The sequence below is a fragment of the Kryptolebias marmoratus genome, linkage group LG1, assembly GCF_001649575.2.
Source record: "Kryptolebias marmoratus isolate JLee-2015 linkage group LG1, ASM164957v2, whole genome shotgun sequence".
In the NCBI taxonomy this organism is placed as follows: Eukaryota; Metazoa; Chordata; class Actinopteri; order Cyprinodontiformes; family Rivulidae; genus Kryptolebias; species Kryptolebias marmoratus.
The window spans coordinates 34,229,245-34,239,481 of record NC_051430.1 but is presented as its reverse complement, the minus strand read 5'-3'; the positions used below and the strand labels follow the sequence as shown (position 1 = coordinate 34,239,481).

General features: G+C 43.8%; 1 long non-coding RNA gene across 1 annotated transcript in view; it reads right to left on the bottom strand.

Annotated features, from left to right (window-relative positions):
• Window positions 1–9,914, bottom strand: part of LOC108249068 — a 33,177-nt gene extending 23,263 nt beyond the window's left edge. The window contains exons 1-2 of the long non-coding RNA XR_001809187.3: window positions 9,112–9,914; window positions 8,588–8,633 (exon numbers count right to left, since the gene is read on the bottom strand). This is a non-coding gene — a long non-coding RNA (uncharacterized LOC108249068). The remainder of the gene's footprint in view (window positions 1–8,587; window positions 8,634–9,111) is intronic.
• Window positions 9,915–10,237: the final 323 nt, after the last annotated feature.

The window sequence follows — 10,237 nt, the reverse complement described above, 5'->3', positions numbered from 1 at the left end:
CCAAAACTACAACACCTCACTGGTATTTGATAAAAAGGTGAAATCTCTGCTAAAATCTTGTGTTTTGAATCAACATTCATAGAAACTAATTCATGTCATTTCAGTGAGTCATCATGGTTGTGCCCTGAGTCCAAATACATGTCATATACACATTCAAGCCACTTGTTTTAAATAAATGCTTCTATTTTAATTCAGTTTTGGTCTTCATTGGAACTGATGTGCAGGGGGATGATGAGTGGTTGACCTCAGGATTGTTTAAAGTCTGGCTACGGCCCTGCTCACGGCACTCTGACCCGGTGTCACCACGACTTGGGGTAAACGGCTCCGCTGGGAGCTCCCAGGTCACTGACACCTCCCAATCAGGAAGTGACGCAGAAATAAAAAGCTCCAAGTCACACGTTGCACAGTAAATGTAACACCAGGAAGGAGGATGTTTAGCCATCAGCTGTTCCACGTGGTTAACAGACCTCTTGACATTCCTGATCACAATCAGTAATGCAATATCTATGAAACCGGCTGCTTTATAGCCATTTTTGTGCAGATTAGGGGGTTGACTGTGGTGAAAATATTAGATTGGACGCCTGAGTACAAACAGTAAACTCACACTGACCTCATGTAGGCTGCTGTAGGGGTTCAGACACCTGCATATTTATATTTTACTCACTGACGCACTGAATAAACTCAACTTAGATCGAGGCTGAGATCCTGCATTTACTTTGCCGGACTGTCTGGTTGGATGCAGGGAATCCTAATGAGCTGGACATGTATCAGATCCAGCCCCTCACTATGGGCTGTGAAGCCCCAGTAAGTCCAGTCAAAGCGGGTGAAATGCTGTTATTCAGAGAAAATGGAAACTAAAACTCTAAAAAGGTCCTAATGACTCCTTAATAGGAACCAGGAAGTTGAAGCTGGACTGATTAAAGTCTGCCGAATGTCTAAGTTATTAAAAATGGACGCAGCATCTCCACTTCCTCCCAACCGTCCATCCATCCATCTTCTACTATCAGGTCCAGCAGAGAAACCCAGACCTTCCTCTCCAGCTCCTCCTGGGGAATCCCAAGGTGTTCCCAGTACCAGAGAGGATCCATAATCTCTCCAGCACGTTCTGGATCTGCCTCAAGGGCTCCTCCCAGATGCAACTGACTCCTTTCAATGAAGAAGCCGCTCTACTCCAAGCTGCCCCTGGATGACGGAGCTCCTCACCTCGTCTCTAAGGCCGAGCCCGGCCGCCCTACGACAGAAGCTCATTTCAACCACTTATATCCGGGATCTCCTTCTTTTGGTCCACTTCCCCCCCCCCGCTGTTCAGATCTGAATCCAGAACATTTGCCTATTTTCTTGCAATGATACAACAATTTTGAGTCACAAACTAGTTTTCAAAAGTTGCAGCGCAGTGAGAAGCAACCTTAACTGATCGAACATCTTTGTTTAAGGCTTTGGAAGATTCATTCTTCAAGAAATGGGACTTAATCTAAGGACTGAGGGAACCAAACTCACTTGCATTTCGTTATATTTCTTACCTGCAAATGTAACACAAATTAGACGTTCATCTCATCCATAATGTCATCTTGTAATGAAGATATTCTCCCTCAAGTCTCATTTCTTCTTCCTTGGTTTTACTTTCACGATCCAGTTCTTAAGTTCCTCCATCATTAATATGAAACAAACCCAATTAGGGCCAAGTGAGAGAGCTCCTAATTGAAACGAACGGCAGCCTGGCCCCTCCTAACGAGACCGTTAGAGGTGTGATATCTTCACACACAACCTCATAACGATCATCATTCACACCATTACCGACAGCAAGGAGCAGTTATGAGGGTAAAAGAATCAGCCTCCGGGAGTGGGGGGGGGGGGGGGGGGGGGGACCAGACCTTTACACATTTCACACCTCACAGGACTCAAATAAGCCTGAATGAGCCATATAAACCCACCTTTGGTACACGTGACTTCCATCTAGTGGAAATAAAACAGACTACAGGGGGGTAAATAAAACCAGAACTCTGTAAGCAGTAGAAGCATCTAGTCGTCACGCATGTTAATTTGTGTTTTATCTAGAATATGCAGGTTAAAAATACCCTTAACGTAAAGTTCGGAGGAGAAAAATCTGAATTTTGAAATAATGGATAGATAATAAGAAGACTTTGTTTGCAAAACGTTTGGAAAGACGGCTCAAGATGTTTGTAGATTTTTATAAAAATGCTCAACTTTTGACACTTAAACGCTCTCTATGACCCGTTTAAACTTTAAATTATGTTTTTTTAGCTGTGAAGTCTGTCTGAGCTGTGGAGCTCCAAACAGGACTGGTTTTACCAAAGGCTTCCCCCAAAAATCTCACTGTCTGTGCAGAAGTATTATTTTTTGTTGCATAATTTCTGTACATCATACTGCCACCAAAAGTCAAAGCACACTGAATCTAAATTGCAACAGCAATGGACAAATAAAAACCAAATTAAAACAGAACAGAAATAAAGTTAGCAAAACTGCAGCCAAGAACTAAAGGGAGGAAAATAGAAACCAAAATCTAAATATAGCTAAAGACTAAAAATAGAAAAACCAAAAAGGTAAAAACTAAAATTAGCAAAACTGTAGCTAAAAGCTAAAAGAAAGAAGTCAAAAATAGAGCAAGCTTGCTGAAGTAGATTTCAGACAATTTTTTTTTGAAGAATTTTAAAGTATCGTAGTATCGTATATTAAATGTTTTGACATATAAATAGTTAAAAATATCAAAGTATGCAGAGTACCCCAGTATGGCCCTCACACGCCACACTTTGTATTTCTTACACAAAAAAGAATAACACGCACACGGCCTTTTTGTCACTTTAACGCTATATTTAGCGACTTTTCAGATCCCTCTAGCATTTTTTTAAAGCGACTAGCGACAAATCTAGAGACTTTGACAGCTAAATGTGCTGTAAGCCCCGCCCACTTCCACTGTTTTCGTGCGAGTCGTGTTGTCATCTGAGGACAGAGAGCTAAAGATGGAGAGGCAGAAAGATAAAGATGGAGGCAGGAAAGAAAGCTTTTCAAAGTGGTTGAAAGACAGCAGGAAGTTGTGTCTGAGCATCAAGAGGAGGCCTGGAAATGTTCAGGTTAGCTAATAAATAACAAGTTCCAGCTGTTTACTGATCAGTATTTACAATCTAACAGCTGAGAGGAATTAAGAGAAAGATCCAAACTGGAGAGCCCTGATTTGAAGCAGCTATGATATGTGTTTAATTCAAATTAATTGATCAGAATTCAGGAAAATCCTGTTGAATCTATGATGTGTGTGTGGATTTCTGGAGTGATTAAAGACATGATCAGCTGATGATACAAGCAAATATTGTCATGTCTTTGGTGATCGACAGGTTAACACTACCAATACTGCACAAAGGCAAGTAGAACCAGATAGCTGTTTATTTTGAGTGCAATATCCCAAGGCCTCATACACACACACACACACACACACACACTGCATGTTCCAAGATTATGTAAGCAAGAGCCACATGCTACTGTGGGAACAAACAAGAAGTGTGTAGAAGAAGACTGTAATGACTTGGACAAGAAAGACGCATGCACCACCGATCAACCGACAAGGCCTTGCGTGTCAAAGCACTGATCCAGTGAGACGATACAGATACCGAGGCTAAAAATACACTCAGGTGAGAGCTGGCACAGAAATGATGCCGAGGGACTTCAGGAGAGGTTGAAAACCATGAGGGCGACAGCAGAGATGAGAATTTACTTATTGTGCTTAAGGACATGGAATAATGTTGCACTTTCTTGATACTTTTAGAGTTTTAGTTGTTTTTTTTAGTTTAATTATTTAATTAACTAAATTATCACTAGATGGACAGTGGTGAGGGACAGATAGCTTCATGGTGGAGGTGGGAGTGCATCAAGGATCGGCTCTGAGCTCCTTCTTGTTTGCTCTGGTGATGGACAGACTAACATGAGGACAGGCAGGAATCCCTGTGGACGATGATGTCTGCAGAGGACATCATGATCTGTGGTGAGAACAGGGAACAGGTGGAAGAGAACCTGGAGAGGTGGAGGTATGCACCTGAAAGACGAGGGATGAAAGTCAGCTGTGTGTGAATGAGAGGGAGGCAGGAGGAACAGTGAGGCTACAAGGAGGTCAGAGGTCACAAAGGTGCAGGACTTCAAGGACTTAGAGTTGACTGTCCAGGAAAACAGGGAGTGTGGTAAAGAGGTGAAGAAGAGGATGGAGTGGATGGAGAAAAGTTTCAGGAGCGATTTGTGACTAAAGAGTGGCAGCAAAGGTCAAAGGAAAGGTTTACAGACAGTGGTGAGAGCAGCCATGTTGTATGGTTTGGAGACAGTGGGACAAAAAGACAGGAGACAGAACTGGAAGTGTCAGAGCTGAAGATGTGACGAGGATGGACAGGATTAGGAATGAGGTCATCAGACGCACAGCACAGGTTGAAGGACTGGGAGATAAAGTTAGAGGACAGACTGAGATGGTTTGGACATGTGGAGGTGATCTCGCAGAAACAGTTAAATAAAAGGCTTCTTTTGCCTGAAAATATAGCGTTTTATGTGGTTTGTCTCTTTGAGGTAAAATGAAGACTGCAGTCTCTTGGGAACACCAGAAGGAAAATGTTAAGAAGTCATAAAAGGACTCAGTTTGAGAGATGGTGAGGACAATCTACAGCTAATAGCTCTGGAAACAGATTTTCTGCAGATCTCTCCTTCCCCACAGACAGGACAACCTGTCAGATGGCTCATTGGGCCTTTTTATGAGCTGCTTTTAAAGCCCATCTACCTGTGCCAATTTTCAATCCCTTAGGAAGCTCACAGTTTGCTGAGGAAATATTTGAGTATAGTGCGCACCACTGAAGCTGTTACAGATGCAGTTGAATTTTGTTAAAGATAACCAAAATTTAAAAGAAATGACTGGTTTTACTTGGTAAATACTTCACTTCTGTCTTGTTCCTGGGTTAAAACTAGAACTTCCCAGCCCTTTATGACTAAACAAAATGTGAAGAAGAAGAAAAGAAGAATCCCAAAACTAATTTGCCTTTGTAGAATATAACAGTTTCTACAGATGCTCAAAAATGTATCCTCTAAACCACAAAAGCCAAGTTTCAAGTTATTTCGGTGACCAAATATATGTGTCTACATCTGTATGAAAGCCCGTGTTGCTATTTTTCTACCACCTGGAGGGTAAACATGTTTCTCAACCAAATGTTGCCCAACCTGCACAGAGTCCGAGTCCGTCTTACTGCACGTTTGTTTACAACAGATCCAGCTGCAGAGGCCGAACGACGCTCGTTAGCGTCTCTGTTCCTGCCTGGATCTTTCATCTGTGCCCCCTTCCCTGATCTTTCTGCTGCTCCCTCTGCAGCAGTGTCACGTCTCCTCCTCCCTCCCTGCCTCCGGCTCCTGCGTCACTCCTCCTCCTTCCTGCTCAGCAGCCATGTAAACACAAGCACACCACGCTCAGAGGCGTGCTCCGACACACAAACGCACATAAAAACACCCGGTCACATGGGTGCTGCTAATTATGACCACAAAAAACCCCAGAGGAAACACAACTTTCATTGCTGGCTGTTTGAGCGTCACTCACTCAAGACACGTTACCGCACGGGCAAAAACAAACAACGGAAAAAACAACTGGGATCATTTCGCAGATTAGCCTCTGATGCTGTGGCTGCAAACAGCAAAGACTGTGCTAAAGAGCTGCAAAGGAAGAAAATGACTGCTGCATCAGTCATTTACACAGCTGAGCAGAAAAATGGACAAAAGCAACAAATCCATTTGTCAGGACAAGGCAGGGGCAAATATTTAACAACGTTATGCACAGTCTGTGACGCAGATTGGAAAGTCTGTTAGCACATGCATGCAGCCATGAGCACAGAAACGCACCGAGCCATCACCTCTGGACGCCTTTGAAACACTCCAGACCTTTCAGGGACGTCACGCCGCTTAATAGTGGACGACTCTGCATTTTATGTTTTCCGTCTAACACTCGAGCTGTCATAATCTGCTTCAAAAGTGCGATGAATTTTTACTTGACTAATAAGGCCAAGCTCGGCAGGATTAATGCTGGTTAATGCTGGAGGATTATTGGAAATGTCATTATCGTGCAGGCGCTAAAGGACCGTAAAGCTAGTGTCTATTCGTTTTACCAGAAAACATTTATAGGAGGTTCAAATTTTGGTTCGATCTAAAACTCAATCTAAGGTGCTGATAAGATCAGATCGCTCATCATGACCTTCTTTGTGTAATGTGTGCAGAGATGCTGTCAGAGCTTTTCTATGTGTTTATGGTGCTTCCGCTTTGTTATACAACATCTGTCCTGGATTTAACCAACAGCTGGAAGCTCGGAAATTGACCCTTTACCATACAAAGGGACCATTTCACAGACCTTCTAACTATCTGAGGTAGTTTGCAGTTTTTGCACTGCTGGTACATAGCTCTTCCGACATATATCAGGTCCTTTTTAGCGCTTACTACAGAATAGGAACTCTCTTGGCTCAAAGAGGACTTCTGAGCGACATAAGAAGATCTGTGTCTTTATAATCCTCAGAGAGTCCTTAGAACTATTTGCTCTGAAAATGCTGAGTACCCTCTGGTGGCAGCCGCCTCTTCCAGCAGGTTGAGGAGGTATTTGCCTTCCAAAGTCTCAAGCTCTCAAAGCAGTCAAGAGTCACCAGCATGTGCTGGACAAAAAAAAAAAAAAAAATCAAATCCATGGAGGCTCTACCTCATAAAAGGATTTGCACCTGATGACTTAGTGACATATGTGTTCTTGGACCAAACATTTCTAAGGTTGTTCTGAAAATTTAGTTTCAATAATAATGTGGGTGGAAGAGCATTTAATTAGCTTTACTATACATTTGAATATGAACCAATCACATCCCTTACATTCCTCAAGAGTAACTAATGAGATGACAAAAACTTCCTACTTCCTACCGTCATACAACATAACATATAACAAGCCTCAAAAATGATCTAAACAACCACAAACCGCTGTAAATTGTAAAGTTTCCTCCATTTTTGTCATGTATAGATGTAAAAAGTTGAGGCGCTTTAAATGCACGTGAATTGTCTAAGGAATACTTCCATTCTCACTGCGGGCGGGAAAAAAATGGTGTCGGATCAGCATATTAATTCAGAACAAGTCGCATGTGGTGACCCCTAAGGTGGACAAGGTGTAGGCAATCACATGTGCCAATAAATAGAAAGGCAGCTTTGATGCTGATGGAGGACATCGCCAACAGAAGAATTTGGAGGGAGCGGGTGGCACATGATAATATCTGGCTTATTATCTGATTCCGAGTGCCCAGGGCCATTCTTCTGGAACTCTGCGCTGAACTGGCCCCAGCGTCACAGAGGGGAAACCAGGAGGAGCCACGCGTTGCCCTGTGCCAGTTCGAGTCCTCGCCACGCTGGGCTTCCTTACAACCGGAGCCTTTCAGAGGGAGCTGGCTGACAGGTCCGGTATTTTACAGTCATCCCTGAGCCGTGCCATGCCAGGCGTATGGTTCCCAGATATATCAAATTCCCCTACACCAGGGGTGTCCAATCCTGGTCCTCGAGGGCCACTATCCTCCATGTTTTCCTTGTTTCCCTGTTCCAACACACCTGATTCAGAGGATAAATCACCTCTTCATGTTCTGCAGAAGCCTGTTAATCACCCATTGATTCAAATCAGGTGTGTTGGAGCAGAGGAACAAGTAAAACATGCAGGATGGTGGCCTTCCAGGACCAGGATTGGACACTCCTGCCCTACACTGTTTATTCCCACCTTTATGTCTGACCATTTAACCTTTATGTTACTTCTAGGGGTGTGTGCCGCTCTGACAACCGCCGCTTCACACACACGGCGTGGCGGAAATGTCAGAAGACGGCGTGCCAAACGAGTTTTTACGCTCCACTACCTTCTTTAGACGTGGATCCGACCCACATTCCACGAAACTCCTCATTTTCCTGCATCTAGACACGATTCATTTATCGTGAAAGACATATTCACACCCATTCGGCGTGTCATCTTATGATGTAATGCGTCCCCTTTTAGGTTAAACCTCAAAATTTAAATTATGTTAAATTATGATAATTGTTACAGAAATATTTGTAAAAGCTGCTCAGCCTTCTATAGGAGTTGGTGCTTCACTCTCTGCAGATTCCTTACAAGGGGTCCAAACACAACATGACCCACCACACACACGTCAGTCTCTCTATCTTTGTGGGGACTTTCCATTGACTTCCATTCATTACTACAGCCTAACCTTAACCCTAACCATTACCAGAACATACCTAACCCTAAACTTAATTCACACCTTAGTCCTAAACCTAACCCCAAACCCAAAAACATCATTTCTCCTCGTGGGGTCCCCACAAGGAGCAGTTGGTACACAAGTTAGTATATGTTAGGAAGATTGTCCCCACAATGCAGCAAATACAAGTACACACACACACACACACACACACACAGGGCAATGTTTTGCTGATTCATAAGAGGCCAGTCCTATCTGTATGACCCAGTGTTTTATAAACAGCCTCAGTCAGTAAGTGGTGTGTGTGTGTGTGTGTGTGTGTGTTTTTCCTTGTGTTAACAGTGTTTACACATGGCAGGTCTGACCTCATTGGCACGTTTCCAATCAGCCAGCAGAGAAGCAACCGAAAGCCTGTACAAAACAAACAAAAAATAAATTTAAAAATGCCCGAACTTTTTTATTTTTTATTTTTTAATCCTGAGCCATCTTCTGCCTTCAAGCAGCTGGAAGCCGCGCGTTTCTATTGGCTGCTGCTCAGTTAGTCGAACAACTATTAAAAAAAAAACACGCAATAATGAAACTTGTTTGAATTAAGCAGAGGGGTTCGGTGACTTTCCGAGCCACGCGCTCAGCATGAAAACAGTTGTTTACTCCAACTTCCATTTCTATGTGCGCAACAGCACCTGGAATGCGGACACAGTCACATACACGCGCGCGCGCACACACATATATACACACACGGCCCGGCACCAACACCCCAAGGATTACTGGACCTTTTAACACAACAGGAAACAAAAACAGATTTTTTTTTTACCCCCCCCCCCAATAAAAAGCCTCGGGGATGCGGCTCCACAGCTGATTGCAGCAGGTCGGCAGCGCGAGAACGCACCTGCGGCAGCGTCACGCGCCCGAGCCCCACGCGCTCAGCCCCGTCGGCTGAGCGGAGCAGGGAGGAACAAGTTGACTCGCGGAGACGAGCTCCTCCTCTGGCTCCTCTGCTCCTCGCGGGGCCTCCTCCGCTCAGGACTGCGTGCCATAACAGGTGCAACTGTCCCGTCCGACGGGGCGCAGTGAGTCCGCCTCGGTTCGGCTCGGCTCGGCCCCTCCTCCCTCCACGCTGACTGCGGACCTTCAGCTCCTGCCTGCATCAGCTGGCAGCTTGCGCTGATCTGCTGTTTCATTAGATCACGTCCATGTGACACGTGCAGGCCTGACTCCGTGGAAACTTAAAGGGACCTCCCACGTGACGGGGGCTCGGCGCGCGCTCGCGGCACGCGCTGCGCGTCTCTGAGCTGCGGTCACCGGAAAGAATAAAGGAGGATTTATTAGTTTCTACTGGAAGTGATGATGATGATGCAATGATGAAGAGGATAATCATTAAGACCACGATGAAGATCTTATCTACTACTGGTTTTAATAATGAAGCACAGAAGAAAGGGCTATTCCGGCCATTTTGGACTGTGGTTCTGCGAAAGAGTATAGAAAAATGATCATTTTCTGAAAAAAAAAAGTCACTACTGAGTGCTGAATGACAGCTGAAGTTTGGTGAGAAAAGGCTCAAACCAGCAGAACTTTACCTAGGAGCTAAAACACTCAAAACAGTAGCTAAAACTTACAAGCAAAAGCACATTTAAAAGCTAAAATGAACCAAACAGCAGCTAAAAGCTAAAAGAAACAAAGGAAGACAAACAAAGAGCAAGTATGCTGAAGCAGATTTCAGGGAACAACGTTCTGATAGGATTGAAGAGATAATTTAATGATGACAATATTTGTAAATAAAGTTAATGTTTTATAACCTGATCAAGCACAACATATTTTGATACCATTAGATAGATCTTTTAAAGAGAAATGTAACAGAATTAGAATTTTTAAAATCCGTCTACTACTATTTATTATGAAAAACTGATCATCAGAATGGCTTTAAATTAAGTTCTTAAAAAGGCAGCAACAGGAAGTACTGTATTTAACTTCCTGGAGTTTTCGTTCTCACGCCAAGCCGAAGCTGAGGAGCTGCT